Source organism: Hermetia illucens, chromosome 3 (genome assembly GCF_905115235.1).
Source record: "Hermetia illucens chromosome 3, iHerIll2.2.curated.20191125, whole genome shotgun sequence".
Lineage (NCBI taxonomy): Eukaryota > Metazoa > Arthropoda > Insecta > Diptera > Stratiomyidae > Hermetia > Hermetia illucens.
In genome coordinates, this window is record NC_051851.1 from 11,178,027 (window position 1) to 11,202,733 (window position 24,707).

Genomic DNA, 24,707 nt, shown 5'->3' on the forward strand with positions numbered 1-24,707 from the left:
GGTTTTGACTCTATAGTCAACTCGCCGATCGATATGGGACGCAAGGTCGGGATTCTCCTTCTGGTCAGGATGACTACTTCGGTTTTTCACACCGTGATCAGTCATTCATCCCCTTACCCGTCGCATCAATATGCCAAGCTGCTTTGCGCCTGTTCTACAGTGCTCCCGGTAACAAGTGCCGCAACGTCGTCTGAATAACCGACCAGGCGTGACTCTTCGGGCATTTCGAGTCTCAGCAGACTATCGTAGGAAGCATTCCAGAGGTCCGGCCCTAGGATGGATGGCTACTCCCGAAGTGATTTCCATCTTCCTTTGGTTCTCCAGCGTCTCATAGAGCAGGGAGCGGTCTTTCAGATAATCCCTCAATATTCGCAATAGATAGCTTGGCATGTGAAAGGAGTTCTCTAGTGTGCCTAGCATATCTGTCCATCTTACGGAATTGAAGGCATTTCTGACATCAAGCGTTATGAGGAGCACTATCCGTCGAGATCGGCGGCTGTGTGCCCCGGCTCGATTAACCGCATCTACGACCTCCATAATAGCATCTACTGTGGATTTCCCTGTTCTAAACCCGAACTGTATTGCGGATAAGTCCCCGGCAGCACGGATCGCTTCAGCGAGTCTACCCTTGATGAACTTCCCGGACACTTTTCCGGTCGTGTCAAGCATACACAGCGGTCGGTATGCAGACGGGAGCTCCGGGTCTCCTTTACCCTTACTGATCAACGCGAGTCTGGCCACTTTCCATTGACAAGGAAAAATGCCCTCCTTCAAGCAGGCGTTGCACACTTCAAGCAGCAATTCTGGCCGTTGGTGGAACACCAGTTTGTAAACTTCCACCGGGATGCCATCAGGACCTGGAGTCTTCCTGTTTTTCATAGTGAGAATCGTTTCTTCGAGCTCTCTCATTGTGAAAAGGGTGCAATCCATGACGCTTTCTGCGCTATTTACATCAACCCGTACAGAGTGTCTGGGGAACAATGCCCGCATAATGCGGTCCATCTGGTCGGTGCTTAGTATGCAGGGCTTCCGCAGAGCCCCGATTTTCCGGGTGACAAGCTTATAGCCAAGTCCCCACGGGTCCTCATTTACTTCGTTAACAAGATTATGCCCGCCGCGAGCTTTGATTTTGTTTATAGCGCTGCGGAGTCTTCTTTTTGCTGATCTATATTGTGCCTTGATGGCACGTGCCTCCTCGTTGGCGTGCAAACGTTGTGCCAAACGGCGGAGCTTATGACACTCCTTCCGTAGGTCGGCAATTTCTGCCGTCCACCAGTACATAGAAGGCTCTCCGGGGCATGGAAGCCTTACACGCCGTCGTTATCAGGTTCATCACTGAATTTACGATGGTGTCAGCTACGACACTACCACCCCCCGGAGTACCCCCCAGCACGGCCCTACCTGCTCCAAGAGCTTCGACCAACTTCCCGATGTTCATCCTCGCGACATTCCACACGCAGGGGGAGCGTCGTGTTGGTGCTCGCCGGTAAGTAGCGTCAACCACTTCGAACGCAATGTAGTGATGATCACCTGTCGAGAAGTCTTCCAGGACTCGCCACCCGCCCACCGATGATACCAGAGATTCCGACGCAAAAGTGATGTCAGGGATGCTTCCTTCACAACCTGGGCGCCGAAACGTTGGCGTGGATCCGATGTTTAAAACTACAAGCACGGTTCTCGCCGCCATTTTCAGGATCCATTGCCCTCTGGAGTCTGACTGAGGCATGCCCCATTCAAGAGCCCTGGCATTAAAATCACTGCCAACCAGGATTCGTCCCTCCGTGCTCGAAACGGCGTCCTCCAGAGCATCAAGCCGGCGCTGAAAGTCCGGAATCGACTCATTCGGCGTCAGGTAAACGCTAAAAGACGTTATCCCTAAACACCGGATCCAGACAAATCCGTCCCCCCGGCCTTCGGCAAGAACACGAAGTCGAACGTCGTCCCGAACCCAGATGGCAGCGGTGCCCGATAAGTCGAGATACCATGAGGACGGGTCCTTGTTTCGGTATTGCTCGCTAATCAGCACTAGACCAGCATTTATAATACTTCCGCAGCGAACCGTGCTAGCAACTGGTGAGCGGTTGCACTCCGGTGCATGTTAATTTGCAAAATGCGGATCATGCCGTTCGCACCCTAGCCCTCTCCAATTCCGCCCTGAAGATCGGACACCGTCCCGAGGCCGCAGTGTGTGCGACGCTTTCGCCAGGCGCGCCACGATCCCTGCAGAGAACACAACTCTCGCTTTCCTTGCAAGTCTTCGCTTGATGACCCGCTTGGCCGCATCTCCGGCATGCTGTCCTCCTGTCCGGACCCTTGCAAGCTGCTGACGTGTGTCCATAGTCCAGACACCTGTAGCACTTGGTGGGGACTATCCGCATTCGTACCCTGCATACTACCCATCCGATTTTGATTCTCCCGCTGTTAAGGAGTTTCCTCGCATATTGCTCGGGGACTTCCACCACGGCGAGCTTTTGGCCTCGTGCATTTACAGAGGTAATACCTACCCGGGCATTGGTCACCTCTGGACATTCACGCTTTAGCGCATCCTCTACTACGGCCTTTTCTGTGAGGCAGTCAAGATCCCGTATTTCTAGAGAACACATGGGTTCTAGGCTGGAAACAAGAGCCTTCTCCCCCAATAGCCCCTTGACCGCTTCGCAGAACGTGCTCTTGTTGGTCGTCTTTGGGCCCAGTTCGACGAGAACTCCACCACTCCTCGTTTTCCGTATCGAAGACACTTCTGCTCCGTTCTCCTCGAGTTTCATCCTGTAGCGGATTTCACTAAGGACTTCCGCAAATGTATTGCCTTCCGTCGGCTTAATGAGCAGGGCCGACGGTCTAGTCCTTCTTCGTTTCCTCGTTTTTTCCGCTACTGGCTTTGGGTTGGCAGCCTCCTTGTTTTTTGGACAGATGTGTCTCTGGCGACGAAGTCCGTTGTTTCTTTTTAGCCTTTTTCGTCTTCTTTTTTGGGCCTTGGAGACTACTACGATAAAGTCTCCTTCAGGCACGTCGTCCTCTTTCCGCTTTTTCTCCTGTTCACTTTGCAGAGGGCTATCTGCAGTCCGTTTGACGCAAGCAGCATTCTCAGCGGGGAGTGCGACTGTTTCTGCTCTACAATCGTCTTCCGCTGCTCTCCACGTTCGTCTATAAAAGGAAATGCGGTCCAGTAGTTCCTCCAGTTCCATCAGCCCGTTTTTGACGCCTTTGTTGACGTTCCTCTGAAGGAACGTTGCCGATCGCATACGTTTCACCACTGCTGCGCATTTTCTGATGAGCCTTTTCTCTTCGGCTCTAGCGAGGACGGTCGAATGCACTTCCACTCGATTTGTGTCCAAATCCATCTGCTCAGGACTAGCGTTTCTCACTGAGCTTACTTCCAAAGCAGGGGCACTGCAAGGTAATGGAGTTGCCATCACCGCACGGTCAGTCGCGCCACTTGATGAGGCTTCCTCTTTATTTGGACGCCCCGGTGTCTCATCGGGTATATCAGCCCTCGTTGCCTCTTTCACTGAACGCTGCGGTGAACGATGCATTTTTATGCTCCGCCCAAACGCACCCAGCTCTTCCTCCTTGTCTGTTGTTTCGTCGTTTTTTTTTATAATTTTCTGAATACTCTCCAAAGGTACCAGCGCATCATGTGCAAGGGAGCGGGCCGCAATAGTCAAGAACGGATATACCCTCGGGGACACAGCCCCTACCCCAGTTCCCTGAGGCCTGACCTACGCCTAGCTGATCCCGGAATTCAGGGACGGATCAGCGCTCGCTCGGGGCAACGCGGTCTACTAACGCCGGTTCAATGCACACTTCCCGACCAGGGTCCCGAAGGGGCTGGCTCCTAATACACGTCGCAACTACCACCTTGGCAGAGCTACGCTCACATCACCCCGTCGACGCCGACAGAGAGTTGTCGACGGCTCCGGAGACTCCCAGTGTGTCCCGACGTGTACCGGTCATTCGCGGTTCGCTCTTCACCGAGAAGCTTTCTCGAGGCTACTACCTAGGACGCAGGTATGCTGCCAGCTAGGGTGCAGAACTGCTTACTCGGGCACCTCGGGGACGTCACACCTCGTATCGTAAGCGACCCGTTTAAAAATCGCTAACGACCCCTGAGGGTCGCAGCTTGGTATCAGCGGAACTGTAATCCAGAAACAACTCCAGTGTTAAATATGAAGTCGAGAATGGTTGCTAGCAAACCAGATACGATAGATATTTATTTGGAATGCATGATTAGGAAGTATAATGAAGCTCATCTGAATTAGTTCGTTTTAATTTCACTAAAATATTGGTCACTGAAAGTAATCTTAATTTCGTGCTAAACCAGATTTGTGGAATACTTTTCGAAAAGTATCTTAAACCAGAACAAAGCCTGGTCTGGTCACTTCTCATGCGTTTTTAGCTAAATCAAATGCGTTGATTCTGCGCTCTCTAAAAATTATTCTTTTATAAAACTAAATCTATAAATCTAAATTTAAACAATTCTCATTTCCTTATTATCCTGTGAATCAACTCATCAGCAGGCATTTGAGCCCATCGAACCCTCCAGCAGTTCAGGCGTGGCTGATTCATCCTTCCCAACATTTCGGAACAAAACCCTTCGTATCAAATCATTCATGTCCCCATCAATAAGGGTTGTAAGTAGCAACCGATTTTGCTCAACATCTTGTGTTTTCCCTTTTTCCCATATTACACACTACACAATGCAGGCCATCCTGAAAAAGGGGCGAAGGATACGTTTTGATGCTTACCACCGCGGCTGTCGTCCTATAGGATTGGGAGTGCGCTGAATAGTTGTTATGCGACCTACACCGCTTCTCGCGTTTCCTACGTTTCGATGGCGTTAATGTAATACGGAATTGATTTTTTTACAATCTTGGCGTGCAATATCTTTTGTTGGCCGTGCTAAGAGAAAAGCAGAAACAAAAATGTTTTGTGAAAGAAAGTGAAACGCCTCAAAGTGGAACCTGAGAAAACCCGGAGACGTTGAAAGTTGAGTTCCTGTAATTGAGGGATTTCCACGGTGCCTGGAGCAAATAGGCAACTGTCAAATGGTCCCGTAGGCTTCGATTATTCCTGAGTGATTCATTTTATCAAAGTTACAGAACAGTTCAAGACAATCTTGTGTTGGAGCTACTGAAAAATTCAGTGCAACTCAGTAATCTTATCAGAGCTCTCAAGACTTTGTGGAGCTCTCTGACTAGTTTGTGGGTGCAACCCAGAGGAATTTGTTGTGTTTTCGTGGCTGCTGTGTCTGGTCTGGAATATCGTTGACTTCGGGGTTTTATAGTGTCTAGCGCTTATCTTGAGTGTTCCGATAAGGATTTGAAAATTTGATAGTGGCCCTTCCGGCTAGTGCACTTCAAAGTCGTAAATCGGTCGTAAGTGAACTATTTTACTACTTCCTTCATGCGTGCGTCGTCCCCTATGTGCATAATCGATGTGAGGATTTATTACGTATCATTGTAATTAGCTGCTGTCTCCGTCTCCAAGCCAGAGACTATCGTTTAAGGTAATTGGAAGTGCTGCACCTTTGTCTTGTGCCATACGAAAAGAATCCTTGCAAAATGTCCTTTAATGCGACAAGATTCAGAAAGCCTCGCACATACTCTCATATTGCGAATGACGTAAGGAAGGGAAAAATCGATTCCTGGGTTTTGTTATTTTTCGTCGTTTTACCCAGTGAAGTGAAAGTTTAAATGTAACATGAAACGACCGACTGTGCTCAGAACAATAAACTCTATCATTTTGTAAATTTTATTATAGATCTTTTCTCCTTTGAATTATTTCTTAAGCAAAAGATACTTTCGGGTGGTGCGACAATCTTGAAGGACGAGTATATTGCCGTGTCGTATTATTAGCTTTTTCGTGTTATCTTCAAGCTTTTTTTGGAGTTTGACGCCTGCAATCAAAGCCGCAAAACAACGTTAACCTATGCCTGTTTAGTGATTCGTATCTTTTCTTTAGTAGGATTGAACGTGCTTATTTAGCTGCTTTCATTACTCTTCAGACTTCATACTTTCATAATCTGCTTCCTTTGAAGGAGGCGGCCCCCCTTGGTTCTACTAGCGCCACAAGCAAATGACAAGCACATCCTTTGCGATGATTTCTTTGATAATAAGTTGCTATTTTCAAGGTTTTGTGTAAAATAATTCCTTATTAAAAACGGTTTGTTGTCTGCCGGAGGGTGGGAGTACAGACAGAAAAACAGGACCCATTCTCAGTAGCTGCTGAATCGAAAAATCAGCAAAAAATCATGACAATATCCTTATATCAAGGCTCCAAAATAAATCCTAATTTTCATCATCATCAACGGCATAACAACCGGTATCAGGTCTTGGCCTGTCTTAGTAAGAAACTGCAGACACCCCGGGTTTGCGCCGAGGTCCACCAATTCAATATTCCTAAAAGCTGTCTGTCGTCCTGACCTACGAGTCTGTCTTCCTTTTTTAAGGTTTTGTGTAAACACAAAACCTTAGTAAAATCGATTTACTATCTGTCTGTCTGTCTGTTCGTCTGTCTTTTTTGTTTGTTTTGTTTTTTTTTTTTTTTTATGGATGGAGGTGGAAATCTTAGAAAGACACTGCCGCGCCAGGTTGCAGCAGCGTGTGGGATTCTCACCCACTAAAACCACCCCCACTTTCTCCTTTTTCCTTCCCCGCGGGACCACCGCAAAGCATTACTTCGCGGGGTGGACTGCGCTTTACGCGACCACGCCTTCCGTTCTTCGCGTCCTCCTTGCGCGCTCCGCTCTTCCCAGTTCCTCTTGTATTCCTTTGATTGCGGTGTTCACCGCACACCAGTTTCCCTCCGATTTCAACATTTCACCGACGATGTTCTGCGGGCTTAGAGTAATTTTCAGCGAGTCTTCCAGACTCCTCCTTTCTGAGAGAAATCGTGGACAGTGGAACATAACATGCTCCGGGTCCTCAGGTGTGCAACCACATTTAGGACACAAGGGAGAATCATCCAGACTGAATTGGTGCAGGTACTTCCTGTAACCGCCATGTCCTGATAGGAATTGCGTCAGATGGTAGTTAATCTCACCGTGTCGTCGCTGGATCCACTCCTCAATACGGGGAATCAAAGTGTGGGTCCAGCGACGTCTCTGCGAGTCATCCCACCGTTTCTGCCACTTCTCCAGCCACTCTCGCCTTGCCGCCTTCCGGAATTCTGCATCCTTTTCAAGAGGATTCATTTTCCTTGTCTCGTACAGGCAGCGTGTCTCACTTGCCAGAATGTCTATCGGGATCATTCCCGCAATAACACGCTGCCTCGCCTTATATTGTTCTGAAGGCGCTGCACACCCTTAGCGCCACTAAGCGGTAAGTCATATTCACTCTCCTACGATTATTCTCACACGCTAATGCTTCCTCCCAAACTGGTGCCGCGTATAATAGTGTGGAGCGAACCACTCCGGCCACAAGTAATCTGCGACTCCACCTTGAACCTCCAATGTTAGGCATCATCCGCGCTAATGATACGCTGGTATTTGCCGCTTTCTCACAGGCATAGTCCAGATGTCCCCTGAAATTGATTTTAGCGTCAATCATCACCCCTAGGTATTTGATAACCGGCTTCGAAGTGATGACCTGACCACCAACGCGAATATTAACCGTATTCCTCTTCCTACGATTAGTAATCAAGACCGCCTCCGTCTTTTGTTCCGCAAGGTCAAGCTGAACCATCTCCAGCCACGCTTTAATGGCGCTAATGGTTTCGTTAGCGTACATTTCAACGTCTTCAGGTTCTTTCGCGACGACAACCACAGTTAGATCATCTGCGAAACCGATTATCGTGGCCTCCTTTGGCACGGGAAGGACAAGGACCCCATTGTACTTGACGTTCCAGAGGAGAGGACCCAACACTGAGCCCTGTGGTACTCCTGCGGTGACGGTGTACTGCTTGGATCCCTCATCCGTGTCGTACCACAGTGTCCTCTCCGAAAGGTAACTGTTGAGGAGCTAAGTCAAGTAACTAGGGACACCCGTTTTAGCCAGTGAACTTTTTATCCACTCCCAGCTTGCGGAATTGAACGCATTTTTGATGTCCAATGTCACTACGACACAGCATTTTTTAGACGACATCGCGTCTCGAGCCAGTTTCAAAACAACGTCTACGGCGTCGATCGTTGAGTGGGCTTGGCGAAATCCAAATTGTCGCTCCGATAGTCCATCCTTATATTCAATGATAGGGAGCAGTCTGTTGTAGATGACCCTTTCGAGCATCTTTCCTGCCGTGTCGATAAGGCAAATCGGTCGGTATGATGATGGGTGTCCTGGGTGTTTATTCGGCTTCGGGAGCAAAACTAGTTTTTGCCTCTTCCACCGGCCTCAGTTACCGCAGGTATGGTGTAGACGTCCAGTGCTCGCTTGTGTTGTTTGCACTCCCCTTTATCCGGGGGGAAGAGCGTCGTCACGATATCGAGCAGAAGATGCGGGCAGGTCAATTGTGGTGTTCGCCCTCTCATCTTCTTCATAATTATCCTGTACGCTGTTCCCCAGGGGCTTTGGTCTGCCTCTGTGCAAAGCTCCTTGAAGCATTCTCGCTTGCTGGTCCGTATAGCCTGCTTAAGCCTACGTCGAAGTTCACATATGCTAGCCGTTTCTCGTCGGAAGTCTGGTCTTGCTCTAGATCGTTGGCAGATTCTTCTAGCACGAAAACATGCATCCCGTAACACCGCGATCTCTTCATTCCACCAATAGTTTGAGCGCCTTTTTGCGAGAACTCGTCGCCTCAGCATAGCAGCGTCGCATGCTCTTGTTATGCGTCCCATTATTTGCTCTACCTTTTCCGTAGCCGCACCACCCGGACTTTGGCCTCCCAGTAGCATCTCTATGAATGCATCCTCCTCAAGCCCTTTCACGGACCAGCCCCGGTTTCCAGCCTCACGGGAACACGCATGGACGCATGGCCCATATTTGATCTGGAGGAAAATCGCCTGGTGGTCGCTGTGAGTATAATGCTCATTGACAAACCATGTCATTCTCCTCGCCAATGTGGTACTCACATATGTCAGATCGACTATTGAGCCCGGCCCTGTCCCACGAAAAGTGAAAACGTTTCCCGTGTTGGCAAGCACCAAATTTAGCTCCGCGAAAGTCTCACGGCCTCTGGTGTTCGTAGTGCGACTGCCCCACTCCACGGCCCACGCGTTGAAATCACCAGCTATGATCTTGGAGTTTCGACTTCTTGCATCCGAGACTAGCATACCTAGAATTTCTTCGAATTCTGTTATCGTCGCGCTTGGTGGAGCATAGCAACTACATATATATATAGATACCAGCTATTTTTTCCCTGACGAATCCAACTTCTGGAAACTCCATCACTTCTTGAATGGCCTGATTTCCACACGCCCATATTGCCGCCTTGCCAGTTTCATCTGCAGTCCAGGCACCGCTCTTATTGTTGCGATAAGGCTCGCTGATTATGGCAGCTTCGATTCCCTTCTCATAGATGGTCTGCGAGAGAAGGTCTTGCGCTGCCTCGCAGTGGTTGAGGTTGATTTGTATCAACCTCATTTTTTTACTGCATTCAAGGCTCGCCTAAACACTGGGCATCTGCTGCTGCCTGCAACGTGCCGACAGTCGACGCCCTTTTTTCCTTGCAGAGCATGCATTCAGGCTCAGCCTTGCACTCCCTGAACATATGGCCTTCTCCCCCACATTTTCTGCAACATTTTGACCTGTCAAAATCACCGGTGCATTTCGCCGCTATGTGGCCGAATTCCAGGCATCTAAAGCAGCGCTTAAGGGCATCTGCTCGCTGAGTCGGCAAACGACCCAACCTATTTTTACTTTTCCAGCCGCCAGCAGTTTGAACGCTGCTTCAGTAGGTAAGCTTATGGTTGCCGTTTGCGTACCTCCGTATGCCTTCCTCAGTCCCCTGATTGCGGAATCTTGCAAGTCAAGTGGTCCGAACTGCTTTTCTAAGGCGTCGCGGATATCCTCCTTGGTCGTGATTTCGTCAATGTCCTTACATTCTATGATAATCTCTTGCTTTCTGGCCCGTACTTGAGCTTCTTCTCCTAAGGACTTCTCCACCTTGCCGAGGAAATTTTCCACCGTTTTGCCCGGAAAATTTCTTCAGCTCCAGCATCAAGTCTCCTTTCTGGGAGCGTCTGATTCGGCTGAGGTTTTCTCCGAGGTCCATCAGCTCAGGATCGTATTTGACCTTCCTAAGGATATCGGCGTAAGTCATATCCCCTTTTTTGGAGATGATGATTAATTTGGGCCGTAATCTTCTTTTCTGCGTCGTTTTTTTCCTTCCGCCAACCTTGGTCCCTTTTTGAGGCTTTGCCTCCCTTGGGTCAATTGGAGCCGGCGCCGCAGTTTCCACGATGTTGGTAACTTTATTTCCCTTGCCTTTTGCCGGTGAGAGGCCTTTTTGCCTTTTCGCGTCCTGTGAGGATCCGAAAGAATCGTTCGCGCACTCTCTACTCATCTTTTCAAGTTTACCGCCCTTTGGATTTTGAGGGGGTGTCATTTGTGTTGCCTGGGTGACGCTTGATTTCTTCGAGGCGTTTTTTTCTTCCTTGGCACCATTGTGTAGTACCCGAATGGTACGGACCATGTTTTTGATGGCCTGATGCACGTTGTGTTTGTCCTTAATAAATTCAGACAACTCTACTATTTTACCTCCGAGTAGGGGCTGTCCGTCTGTCTGTCTGTCTGTCCGTCACACGCATTTTTCTCGGAGACGGTTATAGCGATTGACACCTAATTTGGTAGAAAGGTGGGAACTGTGAGCGCTCACGCATACAGTGAATTACATCCTTTTACGTCGAATTTAAGGGGGGGTTCCCATACATGCAAAAGGGGGGTGTAAAATTTTTTTTCATCAAATATAGTCATGTGGGGTATCAAATTAAAGGTCTCGATTAGTACTTTTCAAAGTCGATCTTAGTTTTGCCATTCGTTGGAAGGGTGGGGAGCGCGGGGGGTTGAAAGTGATCACTTCTTTAAGGGGGCCATTCTCGGAAACTACCAAACCGATAAATCTGAAAAAATTCAGGAGGCTGCCACTATATGGTGCCTTGGTTCCGAAATACCTTTCATGCCGATATCTGTTTAAATAAAGTTAATAATAGAATATTACTACAATTTTTTGTAATTGGTTAGAAACCCCCCTTAAGTTCAGCCTACTACCATGAAATTTTGCAGTGATATAGGCTATAATATAGAGCATGATCTTGGTGGAAATCGCACTATTACTAACAAAGTTATAATACCTCAAATTTGTTGCTTCTTTGAAAATTGAAGACTATGAATGTCAATATCACCCGAAAGTGGATACTCTCACATAATATATGGATATATTACGCGCTACGTACTAAGAAATACACAAAACCTTTCGTACCTGAAGCGTCCAGCTTCCGGTTTCCTGACTTGTTTACCATAGATATTGCCCTTATAGACTTTCCGGGCTGGATCATCCTCATCCATACGGATTAGGTGACCCGCCCATCGCAACCTGTTGAGCCGGATTTTATCCACAACGTGACGGTCATGGTACCGCTCATAGATTTCGTCGTTATGTAGGCTACGGAATCCTCATGTAGGGGGGCAAAAATTCTTCGGAGGATTCTTCTCTCGAACGCGGCCAAGAGTTCCAATTTTTCTTGCTAAGGACCCAGGTTTCCGAGGAATACATGAGCACTGGCAAGATCATAGTCTTGTACAGTAAGAGCTTTGACCCTATTTGTTGTTATTGGTTGTGATTTTCGACACTAGGAGAAATTTTCAACGGTCTGAAAGTGATAGTCTCCCATCTTTATTGTTTTCGTTTGTCCCTCTTGCATTAACATCTGCATCGCGAATCACTTTCTCCAGGGCCACGTTAAAGAGGACGCATGATAGGGCCTCTCCTTGTCTTAGACCGCTGTTGATGTTGAATGGTTTCGAGATTGATCCTGTTAGCTGCAGTTATTGCGGCATCCATTTCGCCCTTATAGGTGTTACCAAGGTCTTTGCTGTGGATGGCTTCAATATTCACGTCACCCTCAGAGGGGATTGTGAGCGATGTTGTAATTCGAGCCCGGAGCACTATGCCAACGAGATAGTGATTTGAGTCTATATTGCCCGTAGGCTTGTCAACCCTACCCCACCCGCAACCTTCAGCAGGCTTTTCCCAGGTTTTATGCTCCATCGTGTGTATCAATCCACGTTTCGTCTTGGGACTTATACTACCCTTTGACCACCTCCCACTTTGACACCTACTTAAATAAAGTTAATTCACTATAGCTTGCATGGACAGGTAACTTTTAGGCATATCAAGGAATAGATACGGTAAGGTCCACTCGGACTAATAGCATTTCCGATCCTGCCTCATAAGAATGGTGTAATTCAAAATGCTAGATAGCTGCTAGGAATATCAAATTGGTAGACCCCACCGCAAAACAGACATGTTAAGCCAGGTCTAGCCCAGACAAGGGTTGCTATGGTGTTGATGACGAGATTAACCTGGAAAGTCGTTGCTGCCTACTGAGAAAGTGAACCCATCAGACGCTGTGTCACTTCTACCCTAGGAGCAGCATGACGGAAACATGAGTTTGAATTATATTTAGTGCAAATGCCCCTAATGAATTCAGAACTCAGCCGCGCAAAGCTTATTTAAATGTTTTGTTCAGGATATGAGGAGAGGGAGACATTTTGTTCTCAATTCGTCCGATCCGCCATCAAGAAAATGGCGGGTTCAGAACTCCTCATATCCTAAACGAAAAATTTATGACACTTTCTACCAAGGTAAGGTGTCGGATATCGGTTGACTCAGCTGCGAATAAGTATCTGAGTCAAATCAGGATTATAGTTTCGAATGGATATGGATACATATCGATACAGCTTTCCCAGTTGTCCAGGCTTTCCTGTTTTATTTCTCCGTAGGTGTTCCTGCATCGCATCTCGTTGGCTGACGCACTTCATACTCTTCTCAAACATACTCGTGCTTGGTTACTCCTCCTCTAGATATTCCAAATCTATTTATACTACGCCTTGTGTCTTTACTAAATATCCTTAAATGCCTCAAGTTAGACGATCTTCCGTGCAATAGTTTGTCTTTCCATGACTTCTGTTGGGACAGCAGTCTCTTAAATAGTTTCCAGTATTTATGACTTCTCCATAATACTTTGTAGGGACTCCGGATCAATAGTGATCTGGCCATGTCGGCCATTCGGAGCACCATGCCGACGAGATAGTGATCCAAGTCTATATAGGCCATCCTATATGTTGGCGGCGTTCAATCAGCGATTGGTCAATTTGGTTGAAAGAGGTCCCGTCTGGAGAGGCCCACTTATATTTGTGGGCCGCTTTTTGCGCAAACCCTCTCTTGGAACGCTGTTACATCAGCCTTATTTTGGGACAGGGTATCGACTAGCTGCTGAGCACCATTTGGTCTGTACAGGGAGCGCACGTTCCATAAGAAAATGAGCAAATCTTTATTCCTTTGTTGTTGCCGAGTTCGTCGGTTTTTACATCCATCCTGTCGGAGTTAGAAATCTTCAAAAAAGTCAAAATTAACGACATTCCCTATAGCCCATGTAATCAGAACTACCATCGTCTTTCTGGACAGAAGCAATTGCGACCACAAGCTATTGCAAGTCTGGAAAACAGAACTCCTCATGCAGCGTGGTTCAAAGCGCCTCCGAATTTAGAACACCACCAAATCTATGGCCCCAAAACATGCGCTCAAGTCACCCGACGAAGAAGAATGCGACCTGAGGGACTTGAAATGCATTTCCTTTGGCCACTCAGAATGAATAGTTAGGTATCGGCCTACCGAAACAGTAGAGGATTTCGAAGGTAAACTTCGTGGATATCTTCTCCAACTATTAGGTTGTTGCAAATGAAATGTCGGATATTTGAGTAAAATTTCAAAAAACTATAACTTTTATGAAAATTAATTTTATTAGTCAAAATAAGAACCAGCAGCTTCAATGCACTTCTCCCAACGAGATACAAGGGCATTTATTCCAGTTTCGTAAAAGTCTGGCTTTCTAGAGCTAAGAAATTCTTCAAAGGCACTTTTGACAGCTACTTCATTGCTGAATTGTTTCCCCGCCAAAAAGTGATCCAAATGCTTAAAAAAGTGGTAGTCGGTTGGCGAGAGGTCGGGTGAATATGGTGGATGAGGAAGAGTCTCATATCGTAATTCATTTAATTTTTGGACCGTCATTCTGGAAACATGAGGTCGGGCGTTATCATGGAGCAGTATCACTCCATCTCTGTTGACCAATCTAGGCCGCTGAACACGTAATTTCTCGTGCATTTCATCAAGTTGGGCACAATATTTCTCTGCATTAATTGTTTCACCACGCTCCAAAAACGAATAATGAATAATTCCAGATGCAGACCACCAAACAGTTACCATTACCTTCTTCGGGTGAAGGCTCGGTTTTGGCATGTGTTGTGGAGGCTGATCGGCATCTAGCCATTGCGCTGATCTGCGACGGTTGTCGTACAATATCCACTTTTCATCGCATGTCACTATTCTGCGCAAAAAGGGATTGTTCCTGTTGCGGTTGAGTAGAGAACTGGATATTTCCATTCGCAGCGCCATGTTTTGCTCGTTGAGTTCATGCGGAACCCACTTATCAAGCTTCTTCACCTTTCCAAGCTGTTGTAAGTGCCGAGATACTGTCGAATAGTGTACGCCTATTTTCTCTGCAATGTCACGAATCGATGATCGGGGATCAGATTCCACTATCAAACGCAACTCGTCGTTGTCGATCGATGGTCCTGGGTGTCCACGAGGTTCACTTTGGAGGGTCATGTCGCCTGATCGGAATTTTTCAAACCGTTCGTTCGTTTGCTGCGTCAGCTCCAAATGCTCTGCAAATGTTTCTGGTTGCCTCCGCTGCGTTGTGACCAAGTTTAAATTCATATAGAAAAAGTAGACGTTTTTGACTCCCTTCCATGCTTTTTTCTTTGAGTTTTACTTGGAACTTCAATGACGATTGAAACTGAAATGACTCCTTGATCGAACGAACGACAATTTATACTCAATTATCCCATGCCACCAGAGTCACCTTGCGGTAGTTTTAAACATTAAAATCATAACTAACTTCACTTCATTGAAAAATCCGACATTTCATTTGCAACAACCTAATAACAACGTTTGTACTGTTCCCCTACATCAAGACGATATTTAACTAATCCAAGTGCGCCTTGATTACGTTAATTCAACACAGAACCACAAAGAGATTAACTAAAAGACGGAGAAAATGAAAAGAGCCTCGGGTTTTTCGGCGCGCTCATCACGCGATCTCAAGTCCTGACGTAGATGAACGGAAGGGAAGAATTCACCAGAGACCATGTTACTAATAACGCTTGAGCGTCTGAGAATCATTAGGTACTGAATCGTCTTCAAGAAGCAAATACAAAACTAATAGGAACATTGAACGCCGAATAGCAGGACTGGTGGCAGGACGATTCGAGCGGTGATGGGTGATAGACTTTTTGACACATTCGCTTGGTTCAACGCACTAAGAAATTAAATTGTACTTTCGGCCAAATTTGGCATGCAGACATCATCACGGACTACGGGCGAAACCGTCCTGACTTCTTCAGAGATTCTGGTGAACCTCGTGGAACAAGAAGGAAATAGCCCAATGCGGCACGCGAAACAAAGAAACTGACTATGAACCTAGGCTTTGGCAACAAAAGGTAGATTCCTGAAGATTCTTTTCAGATTGCAATCATCTCCACGAGTTTATCATAAATTTGAGACCTGGGTACGAGCTTTCGAACTTATTCTGAATCAAGGACCCAAGGAAACTAAGTTCTGCTCCGAAATCCAGATATCTCAAAGTTGTTTACACACTAATGCAGACGAGCTTTGTCCGGGATCTAATGAAGTTCAGAGAGATTTAACCAGAGAACCTCCGATATAAACAAGGATCATTTTCGAACACGAATAGATTCACCAACAAAACCAAGGATCTCAGTTTGGCGGATCATCGTACCTTTCCTATTTGATCGCTAAAGTCAGAACGTCGAAGACGCCGATCACTTTGTCTATATAGGTGCCATTGCTCCTACTGATGATTGTGCCCAGTTTAACGGTACTTGATCCATTAACAGCATTTAATCTTTATTAGATATTTGATCTGCTAGCTGACTTGGAAGTGGATAATAGGCAACCGCCCGTCAGGTTCTTTACCCCCGACGATTTTTTACGAATTCAACCGTCTTCCTGCCGAAATCATTCTTTTCCGCAATTTCAGTAAGGCGGTTGATGAAAGTATTGCTGTTGTGGACCGTATTAAGTTTGTTAAAGGTGGATCCTGAACTGACAGTTCCCTTCCTCCTCTCCCCTCCCGTTGGTGAAAGGAATTCCCTGATTTGAAGGCTCCGCAAGGCCGGAGAGTTCGGGGGCTGGCCCGAAGTAATGTGACAAACGGTTCCAGGCTAGCTCTCTGACGATGGGGAGGTGTTTAGTTGGTAGTCCGACGACGTACCGAATCGAGAGTCCAACACTGTGTGCGTAAATGCATTCACTTACCCTACCCAAAAAAAGGGTGGATCCAAGCTGCTTTCGTTTCCCAATTCCAAAAATGTTAACATATCTGGCCCAGAATCTTGGTAAAATATCAAGTTTCTCTATACCTTCCTCTATTTGCTCCATAAAGATGTCGCGGATAAGTAGTGATAGCGGATTACCCATGTTGACGCCCCCTACAGTTTTGAAGTATCGATTGCTGAACATGAAATAGCTTTCACTCATACGTAGGGTAGCTAGTAGATTCGTCGATATTAATTAGTTTTTCCTCTAAGTAAACCAGTGTTTCCTTGACTGGTATACTAGGGAAGAGGGCTTTAATGTCAAATGAAACCACACCCTCCTCATTCGAAAGTGTTTCCGTGTTTCGAAGTGTTTCAATAAATTCTTCACAGTTGGTCCACGAATTATCGATATATGAAAAATACAATTTTTTAAGACATTTCCATAAAATTCGGTCCTTTTTTGGTTTTTTCCAACTAAAAATAAGTCGGGCTAAGAAGAGCCATCTCACTTCGCACACTTCTCTCATGCGCCAAGCGCTCCTAACTTTTTTTATTATTCTATTAAGGGAAAGTCGCACCGCGTCCTTGAAGAACTATTGTGCCCCTTTTACTGGTTATAGTGTACCTGTTGATCATAGTATCTCAAGCAGGCCTGTAACCGTTAGGAACTTTAGTATGTTCCCCACTTCCAGAAGTTTCAGCTTTGTATCTGGTATTAAATGTTCCTCCCAGATGTATCGACCTACTTTGCACAAGTGCCGGACACTGTCCCGGGACGTGCATAGAGGTTTCGTCCTCCTCCTCACAGAACCTGTAGGCAGTGTCCGTAGATATCCCTACCTTCCCTAGGTGATAGTTCAGCCGACAATGACCAGTGAGAATTCCCACTATGATTCGGAGGTTCTTTTTGGTGAGGTTTAAGCAATCCTTTGTACGCATGGGTTCGTATCCCCCAATAAGCATCCTGGACTGCTCCATCCCTGGTAGGCCCGCCCAATATAGTTCCCTCAACCGTTTCTTTTCATTTGTTAGATTCATAGCCATGAAACCGTTTCCGATTCCACAGAAGGATTCTGGCCCGTATAAAGGCATCCCTGCTCCCTTCTTGGCTAGTTCATCCACTGCCTCATTGCCTTCCAATCCAGCATGGCCTGGAACCCAAAGTATCCAGACCTTGTTGGACGAGCCGATATTCAGTCTCTCAAGGCACTCCCATACCAGTTTAGAGTTCACCTGGTTGGACCTAAGTGCCTTGATTGCTGCTTGGCTATCGGTGAGAATAGCTATGTTCTGCCCCCTGTAGTTCCTTTGCAGATTAAAGGAGGCACATTTGTCTATGGCGTAAATTTCCGCCTGGAATATGCTAGTGTACCTGCCCATTGGCTCAAAGTACATTTTCCTTGGACCAATGACACCGGCACCCGCTCCCTCTGCTGTGAGGGATCCGTCAGTGTACCAAGTAATCAGTTGCTGGTTTAAGCCGTATATCGCAGTCACGCTCTCCCAGTTTGCCTTGTTACTCCAACGTGCTTCATATTTATCGAAGTGAATTCTCGTTGTCATGTTATCCCTTGGTATCAGTAATTCGGGATACCGCCTAGAGAGAATATCAATCTTCCTTCGATTTAGGCAGCTCTCCGCCTCACTCATACTACCTGCCATCCTGAATGTTGATCTCCTTGCCAGTATCTGTATGTGTAGATGGAGAGGGGTTAATCCCAGAAGGACCTCCAGGGATGCCGTTGGGCATGTCCTCATTGCCCCACTGATACACACGCAAGCCAGCCTTTGGAGCTTATGTAATTCCCTGGCTTGTGTGCTGAGTTGGATTCTTTCGGCCCAGATTTCCGCTCCATAGGTAATCATTGGTCTTACTATTGCAGTATATATCCAAAGTAGTATCTTCGGGCTGCAACCCCATTTTTTTCCTGCTATGGATCTGCAAGTCATCAGAGCCCTCGTGGCTTTCCGACATGTGTCATTTTTGGTCTAGCGTAATTCCCAAATATTTGACCTCTGTTTCTCGTTTCACCTCCATATCATGTAATGTTATGGCTCTCAGGTGATCAAGCTTACGCCTCCTAGTGAATGGTACTATGGTGGTTTTGGTTGGGTTGATCCGCAGTCCCACCTTCCTGCACCAGGCACTACTAACCCTTAATCCAGTTTGGATTCTATCACATAGGGTATCTTCATATTTGCCCCTACAGATTAAAACAATGTCGTCCGCGTCACCCTGGACTTGTATTCCAGTATTAGTTAACACGTTCAAGAGTTCATCCACTACCATACTCCACAACAGCGGCGATAGTACTCCACCCTGTGGACAGCCTTGAGTGGTGTTCATGATAATAGAATTTGTACCTGTTTGTACCTCTATTTGTCTGCTTTCTAGCATTTTGCCCATCCAGAGTGCTAGGGTGTTTCCCACTCCTTTGCGGCTCAGGGCATCCTGTATCTCTGTGTGCGATGTGTTGTCGAATGCTCCTTCGATATCCAAAAACGCGCACAGTGCAATTTCTTTTGTTTCTATGGCGTCCCGTAGTACCTCTGTCAGCTGATACAGAGCATTTTCAGTTGACCGTCCTGCCCGGTAAGCGCGTTGACAGTGATGTAGGAGATTACGCTTTAGAACGTTAGTTCTAATATAGTTGTCTATGACCTGCTCCACCGTTTTGAGTACGAACGATGTTAGGCAGATTGGTCTGAAAGATTTAGGGTGAAAAGGATCCTTTTTACCCGCTTTCGGAATAAAGACCACTTTTGCCCGTCTCCATGCCCTTGGTATGTAACCCAGTGCTATGCTCTCCCTTACCACCCTCAGAAGAGACTCTAAGATGACTCCTAGGCCTCTCTGGATAAGTGCTGGGAAAATGCCATCTACTCCGGGAGATTTCATTGGTTGAAAAGTTCCCACTGCCCATCTTAGCCTAGCTTCTGAGCATATCTCTTTTGCTAGTCTCCAGCTCTCTTTCGTTGTTGGGATGTCAGGCAGATTGTTGTCGCCTGCCGCCGAGAGGTAGGACCCCGGGAAATGAGTTCTGAGAAGCAGGTGTACCCTGTCCTCCTCATTCTCGGTGAATGTCCCATCTTCCTTTTTCAAGCAGACAGAGGATATTCCCCCGTCTTTGGCTACAGCCTTGTGCAACCTGGTTGCTTCTGTGATCTGTTCAATCCCTTCACAGAATTCCCTAAAGCTGTTTCGTTTCGCTTCCTTGATCGCGTTGCTATACGCAGTCAGTGCATTTTTATACCTCCGCCAGTCCCCGGTTTGTTTTGTCCGGTTAAAGAGTTTTCGTACCTCTGTTCTCATTCTGGCTAGGTTCTTGTTCCACCATGGTACATCCCTTGATGACTTGACTGTCTTGGCCGGACAGCTGGCCTCATATGCGTCAATGACGATCGTGTTGAGGTTTTCCACCACCGTTTCTAATTCCAGTTCGCTCCTGATGTTACCGCCCCCTTGAAGGTGGGCAATGTTGTTGCTCAGGTGTGTTATGTAGGATTCCCAATCCGTTCTCTTGGGATTCCTTATTATTCTTTTTATTTCGGAGTTACCTTCAATGTCGAATCTGATTATCCTGTGATCAGATACTCCTCGCTGTTTTGAAGAATTCTGACAGGCTGACTTACTGACAGGTCAGCCGATGGGGAAATCAGGCACGGCATCCGCGCTGCTAACAAGTGTTCTAATAACGGCGAAGGGGCTAATTGGCAAGAATTGGGTACTTTGGCTCGAACGATCCGTTGGCTGCGGCAAATAAGAGAGGGTTGAAGAAAAGGAATATATTGGCGTCAGTACCAGACATCGATGTCGTGCATACTGCGACTGTCCGAAAAATTGTCGAGCTCTAGACTAAATCAAATTTTGCGTCCAACTCTGAACTGCCAATTGAGGCTTATGTGTTACCAGCGCTAATACAGCACTTACTGCCGAATGAAGACATAAACGAAAATGGGTCTGATTGGATGAAGAAGCTGCAACTTGTAAACCCGAAATATAACCTTAAGGCGTGGTTTTGTTTCTATGAGCTAAGGTGTTGTAAGAGATAGTCAAATCATAAATCAAGAAAGGACATCCATTAATGGACGAAATCAGGCGCTCAAAGTCCCCATCAGGTCATCTGAAGACACTACGTTGATATCTAACATATCTACGACGAAGTTACATACGGTGTTCCAACGATTCTCCGAAATAGAAACAGCTCTGGATGATGTCCTGGCTACGAATTAATGGAAGGTAATTTACGAAAGCACGGTCCAGCGGGAGGCAGATGGAAGGGGGGGTCGTGCTTGAACGCTAACGTGGCTGCGTCACTTTAGCGTTCAAGCACGACCTCATGGCTAGAGAATTCTTGAAACAGGGCATTAATAAAAATAAAAAAAACAAAAAATGACTAACGGCTTAGTCCAGGGCAGAGGCAGAGGCTCCTTTATATCATGACAAGGTTGCGAATTATATTGGAACTAAACCGCCAGTTGTTTTAGTCCAAGCTAGACTAAAGCTGGGTAGTTGTTTAGGATATGCGGGATCTTGAGTCCACATCCACATGATGGTGGACAGGACCAAATGGTCCTGGTCCCTAAACTGGCGGTTTAGTTCAATATAATTCGCAACCTTTTCGTGTTTTTGCGATGATATAAAGGAGCGGTTTTCCACCTGTTGGCACTTTCTGTGATGTCCTTCTTTTGATTCAGTATCCTTTTCCAGCTGTCTTAGAACTATTAATGCCCTTGTTTAGGATATACGGGATCCTAAGTCTACATGCACATGATGGTGGACCGGACCAAATGAGGAGCAACTTACTCCCAAGTTTTTTGGTCCATGGATCCCTAGTTTGGGGCATAGCACCCAAGCAAATAGAAAAACTAAAAAATGTGAATGGGTGCTATGCCCCAAATTAGGGATCCATGGACCAAAAAATTGGGAGTAAGTTGCTCCTCATTTGGTCTGGTCCACCATCATGTGCTTGTGGACTTAGGATCCCGTATATCCTAAACAAGGGCATTAATACTTCTAAGACAGCTGGAAAAACGGCTCAAAAAGGATACAGAATCAAAAGGACATCACAAGTCAATGCATCGACCCTGGCCAAAGAAGCGGGAAACACTCTTTGTTGAGGGAGGACACGAACGTATATTACCTTCTGCATCATTCGGTAATTGAGATGAAAAGGACCACCATCAAGATACGGCCTATTTATGACACTTCCGCGAAAACTTCGAGTGGTTCCAGTTTAAACGACCTTTTACATACCAAGCCTAAATTGCAAGAGAGCCTGGCCCAAATACTGTTAAGATAGAGGAAGAAGATGTTCCGTATAGTTAATATCCAACCTTGTCATAGGAAGTTCCAACAGGTGCTGTATAGATCGACAAGGGACAAGGAATATATGCTGACAGCGGTGTCATTTGGCGAAGCTCTTGCAGCGTTCCTTGTAGTTAAAACAATACTACAATTAGCAAAGGATGGGGGACAGAGGTTCTCCGTTGCGGCGGAAAGGTTGTGGAAAGATTTTTTCGTGGTTAATCTCCTGAGTGAATCGAGACGAAGGCGGGTGATCTGGTGCTTTAAATGATGAAGTTGTTAAAAGCTGGTGGTTTTGCCCTACGTAAATGAGCGGCGAACGATCTCGAACTATTGGGCGACATTCGAATGGATTACAAACACGCTGGACTAAGAGAGATAGAAGAGGACGCACCAGTCGCTAGTCTTTTTTGGAACCTGGTGGCCGACGATTTCTACTTCAAGACCGTGGCATATAATCCATCGAAAAAAATTCATGAAACGATAGTTCATGTCAAATATTGCAGCCATATAAGACCCATCGCTGTGGTCAGCTCCAATGACCGTCGGTGTGTTCATGCACATGATATGGGAATCAGAAATTGGCATCCCAGCGGAGGAGCCAATGGAGGCGCTTGAAAGCCGAACTAGCAATGCTGAAAACCCCCACCATACCTACTCAAAAAACCAAAAAAATGGGCTACATGGATAGTCTGACGCATCAGGACCTGCGTGTGCCGATGTCTTCTACCTTAAGACAGTGGACGTATAAGGGCGAGTAAATGTTACCCTGTTATGTGCCAAAACTCATGTGAAGTCGCTGAAAACAAAAATGACCCTATCACCAGTGGAGCTAAATAACGCTATTAGCCGAACTGATTAAAATAGGGTCCACCATAATGCAAGTGAAAGTATCAAAGGTACAACGCTGGTATGACTCAGTCATAGTCTTACCATGGTCTAAAAAGGACGTAACGAGGACGATTATGTCGCTAATTGGATAATCAAGATACGGAAAATAAGCGATGAATCTTGGTGTTGGTGGTACATGGAATCGAAAGATAGTCTGACAGATTCGACTTCCAGGCCCAAGGAGCTCATAGCGGACCCTCTATGATGGAATGGTTCTGAATACTTGCAGGGGAAGGGCTAGTTCAAAACTTGATGTGCTTTTACAGTGTGGTCAAGGAGTGCAATATATTAAAACTCTTTTTGTAATTTTCGAAGCTGGTAAAAGTGACGGAACATGCCCAACGGTTTGTGACGAAAAAAAAGGAACTATCTCTTCAAGAGAGTATGACAAAAGTACTGCAGATCCTTTGATTGGGGCAAAATGTTCAATTTGGCAAAGACATCGAGAACGTAGTCAGAAACAATTGCAGCACAAAAGTCTACAGAAGGTGTATCCATTGATTGATCATCAGGGCCTTCTGAGGGTTGAAGGAGCGCTACGAAATGGCCGCAAAAACTATCGTCAGAATCACCTCAAGTTCACTGTTTTTGTATTGTGGGGTGGAATACAGGCAAACGTTGAATGCCCCGAGCAAGAGGTCTGACCCATACTGGAACACCAGTTTGTATACCTCTGCTGGGAGGCCGTCGGGTCTTGGCGGCTTCTTGTTTTTCATAGAGAGGACTACCACTTTCAACTCTTTTATAGAGAATAGTGGGCAGTTCTCAGCATTCTCCGCACAGCGGTCATCATCCCATGCGGTGTGCACAGCGAATAGTGCCCGTACAATGCGATCCATCTGTTCGACCTTAAGTGAACAGGGTTTTCGCAAGACCCCGATTTTTCGGATTACCAGTTTATAATCGAGCCCCTACGGGTCCTCATTCACCTCGACCATCAAATCCCCCCAGCAGGCAGCTTTGCCCCTGTTTATTGTGCTGCGGAGTCTCCTTTTGACTGATCTATACTTTCTAATTATGTTATATGGCTCCTCTTGGTCGTTTACATGCTGCATCAAGCGGTGGATGTGACAAACTCCATCACTCCTTCCATAGCTCTGCAATTTCCGCCGTGCACCAATACATAGAAGACTTGCCACGTCTCGATGCCTTCCTGGGCATGGAAGCTGAACTGAATTTACGACAGTGTTAGCTGCAGCACCATCACCCCCAGAAGTGGACTCCTGCGCGACCCCACCTTTTCCAAGAGTTCCAACAAACCTCCCAGTGTTCCCCTGCACGACGTTGCACGCACAGAAAGAGCGCTGGGGTAGCGCACACCGAGAGTTTGTATCAACCACTTCGAATGCAATATATTGATAGTCGCTTGCCGAAAAGTTTTCCAGGACTCGCCACCCGACCACCAGCGACCCCAGTGATTCCGACGCGAAGATTACGTTGGGAAGGCTTCCCTCGCAGCCTGGGCGCCGGAACTTTGGGGTAGATCAAGTGTTTAAAACTACAATTCTTAGCCTCGCTGCCATTTCGAGAATTCGTTTGCCCTGGCATTGAAGTCACACTGACCAGGATCCGCTTTTTGTGCCCAATATAGCGTCCTTCAGAGCATCAAGTCTGTCCCGAAAATCTGACATCGTCTCTTTCGGTATTAGATAGACACTGAAAAATGTTACCTCCAAACACCAAACGCAGACAAAACCATCCCCCCGACCCTGAGCAAGAACCCTAAGGTGGGTGCTGTCCCGAATCCAGATGGCAGCGGTACCTGATATGTCGGGGTGCCATGAAGCTGGGTCGCTGTTTCGGTACTGCTCACTGATGAGCACTAGATCAGCTTTGGTCTGTTGATCGCGTCCTAGCTTTTTCCAGTTCTGCTCTGAAGACTGAACACCGCCTAGTGATCACGAATTAAGCTTCTTTTGTCGAAATTCTCAATATTACCGGAGATACGCACGTTTAAAATTTTTCAAAAGATTCCTTCACTTTTCGGCCAGTTTCCCATCACGTACACCCCCAAA

General features: G+C 46.6%; 1 protein-coding gene across 3 annotated transcripts in view; it reads left to right on the forward strand.

Moving 5' to 3' along the window:
- The window catches only part of LOC119653087, a 168,695-nt gene that overhangs the window by 65,808 nt on the left and 78,180 nt on the right, over positions 1-24,707 (forward strand). The window contains exon 1 of one of the 3 annotated variants that reach the window (XM_038057584.1): positions 4,908-5,506. The exons of the other annotated variants lie outside the window; for them this stretch is intronic. The gene's annotated coding sequence lies outside the window, so the exon portion shown is untranslated. Of the gene's footprint in view, positions 1-4,907; positions 5,507-24,707 lie in introns of those variants that run through there. 3 annotated transcript variants of the gene reach the window in all.